The sequence below is a fragment of the Podarcis liolepis genome (assembly GCF_965112155.1).
Source record: "Podarcis liolepis genome assembly, chromosome: 1".
Taxonomy (NCBI): domain Eukaryota; kingdom Metazoa; phylum Chordata; class Lepidosauria; order Squamata; family Lacertidae; genus Podarcis; species Podarcis liolepis.
This window is the reverse complement of record NC_139554.1, coordinates 40,630,581-40,633,724: the sequence shown is the minus strand read 5'-3', so window position 1 is coordinate 40,633,724 and position 3,144 is coordinate 40,630,581. Positions and strand designations below refer to the sequence as shown.

General features: G+C 44.5%; 1 long non-coding RNA gene across 1 annotated transcript; it reads right to left on the bottom strand.

Moving 5' to 3' along the window:
* Nucleotides 1-310: 310 nt before the first annotated feature.
* On the bottom strand, nucleotides 311-2,779 carry LOC310710615. Its single transcript, XR_014528157.1, has 3 exons — nucleotides 2,676-2,779; nucleotides 2,021-2,118; nucleotides 311-442 (listed from the first exon to the last, which is right to left on the bottom strand). It is a non-coding gene; the product is annotated as an uncharacterized lncRNA (long non-coding RNA).
* Nucleotides 2,780-3,144: the final 365 nt, after the last annotated feature.

Below are 3,144 nucleotides of genomic sequence, written 5' to 3'. Positions count from 1 at the left end.
TCTCTGAAAGCTATTGTCTGTTGGTGACTGTGTTTGTATGAGAGACTTCCATCAGACCACAACTATGTTTAAGGCATGAGCCATAGAAGTTCTGAAGAATATAGTGCTTTCCTTCTCTTTGAAGGTGGTAAATCCCTGATTGAGTTTCCTATACTTAAACATCATTTTAATTAGCGTGAAGGAACATGCTAACTCTTCACAACCCCAAGGCTATTTTTAAAAATATCAAAGCTTTCAGGTTATAAAGATAGGTTGGAGTATATTAGTTCTGCAGGGTACATTTAATTTGTTGTTAGATTATGTTGCAGATTAAGCTGTCACAGGAAACTGTCTTGTCAAAAGACTGATGAGTAGGTATCATCGCAGTGGCATGTTTTGTATTTGATCTCTGATTAAGCTTCACACCTCTTGGAATGCAGGTCTGAACAACTCTCTTTCCACTCTATAAAAGAACAGGTCAAATAGGTGTTTTGTTTCTCCTTGTCTTTATGGTATTATACATCTTAGTAATAAGCCTGAGATGATTAATACTTTTATTATATTTTGGGGGAAAGCTGATAAAATGACTGGTTATGCAATCTGAACAACTATCCAGATCACATATGGGCTGAACTCACCACGGGCAAATCACTGAAGTCTTTCCATGATTTATTTCTGTTTAAATAATTCTCTGTACAGGACTGAGCAGAAAATTATCAGCCACTGGAGGGCATCACAGTGTTAGCAGCAAAGAGAAGAGAATGAGTACTTGAAAAACAATTTTGCTATTCTTTGCATGTTTACTCAAAAGTAAATCCCATTGATTTCCATGAGGCTTGCTTCCAGGAATAGCATTGCACCCCTCAGTTGCCCTATTCAGTTTTAAAAACAATTGAATAAATTTCAAAATATAAAAGATGGTGATAGTTTTGAAAGCACATGGTGGTTTATTGTTAGAAAAACAGATGAACTAAAAAGAGAAGATCTCTTCTTAAATGTTGGTGACCAGAGAATTTAAGCTAGTGGTTAGATTTTAAAAATAACAAGTAACCAACAAAGATTTAATTGAGTTACATTAAGGTATTCTTAATGATGTTCTATTTCATGCCTACCCTTTTAAAAGTCACATTTGAAAGATTTTTCTCTAAATGGAATTCTCTTTAAATGCCCAGAGTTTTTAAAGAATAAGAGTTCACAAGGAACCCTTAAAAAGGACGGCTCATAGGATTTACTATGAGATCCAAATCTATACTTTGAGCTGATTCCCTAATAGCGTCACTTGAAATGAAAGGTGTTAGCTAAAATAGCCTTTTTGATAATGCCACACACAAAACAAGACACTTGCTGCACTGAGAAAGACAAGGAACGATGCCCAGCAGATTGCTAGACAATGTGCCAGTGACTGCTAGCTAAAGCTGTGTCAGAGCATTCAACTCTCTGCTGACAGCGGCAACACTCACAAAATGTACAAAAGCATGAAGACGGCTTTTGGACCAATGGTCAGAAAAACTGTCCTACTGAAAACCTTGTCTGGAAAGATAATCACAGATCACAGCAAGCAGATGAAGTGATGGGTGGCGCACTATCAAGAACTGTACTCAGCAGAAAGCATGGTCTTCGCCACAACAACTGACAGCTTTCCGCCTGTTTGGAAGAGCTGGATATTCCTGCCTCCCTTGAAGAATGCCATCAACTATTAGGCATGTGGTAAAGTTCAGGACTGCAAGAAGATTAAACCTACCCATTCTGAAGGAAATCAGCCCTGAGTGCTCACTGGAAGGACAGATCCTGAAGCTGAGGCTCCAATACTTTGACCACCTCATGAGAAGAGAAGACTCCCTGGAAAAGACCCTGATGTTGGGAAAGATGGAGGGCACAAGGAGAAGGGGCCGACAGAGGACGAGATGGTTGGACAGTGTTCTCGAAGCTACCAGCATGAGTTTGACCAAACTGTGGGAGGCAGTGGAAGACAGGAGTGCCTGGCGTGCTCTGGTCCATGGGGTCACAAAGTGTCGGACACGACTAAACAACTAACAACAACAACAAAGTTCAGGAACAGGACGGAATCCTAACAGAAGTTCTGAAAGCTGAACTCACCTCCTCCCTCATGATGCACCTCCATGGCCTTCTCTTGCAGTGCTGGAAAACAGTGCCACAAGACACACTCAACTCCAGCATTGTGGCCCTTTGCATGGACAAAGGTGACTGCCAGCTTTGTGTAACAACTACTGTGGAATCTCCCTGCTGAGTACTGTGGGGGAAAATACCAACTCTGTGTTATAAAGATGTCTGCAGACGTAACACGGAGGCTGCCAACATTAACCCTGCCTTGTGGCGATCCCCTGCAGACGACTGCAATGCCTGGAGACAGTCAGGTCTTGTATCCACAGCAGTGACCAGAAGAAAATTGATTGCCGGGAGGAGCACAGAGAGTAGAAACGCCATGGTGCATCTGCCCCAGTGAAACTGGACAGCTTCATCTGCCCCAGCTGCAATAAAACATGACTCTCCCATATAGGTCTCTACAGTTTGACTTTTGATGCACTCTTCCATTGACTCTCTTGAGAGACAGATGCCAACAACAATGAGATGCACTGGCACCAACTCCTGGGGGCCCTGGGGACTTGGGCATGCACAAAATATTTGCTGTGGATGCCTGGCCTCCAACCCTGCTGCTGCTGTGCCTGCTGCCTTACCTTTGGTGTTCCGGCGTAATGGCAGCAACAGGGCTGGGGCCTGTGCCTCCGTCGTGGGGCCTTTGTTAGGACTCGGTGCGGCCACAGACATGCTTGTGGGATGCAGCCACAACAGGCCCCAACAGAGGTCCCGTGGCGGAGGCCCTGGCCCCGGCCCAGTCACCGCCACTGTGTTGTAGTGCGCACACGTGCCACAATGTTGTGACGTGGCGTCATGACATCATGGCGCGCATGGGCTGCACACCCACAGTGTGGGGCCTAAGCTGGTGTGCCTGAGGAGATGGCTGGTTGAATAGTCTCAATGATGTCTTTGAAACAGTTTATACAGTGGAACCTCAGTTGTCGAACGTAATCCGTTCCGGAAGACCATTCAACTTCCAAAATTTTCGACAACCGAGGCGCAATGGGCAGTCAGCAAACTCAGTTGAGAAAATCGAGACACTCGCCTCAGAAGCCGCTCAACTTCTGA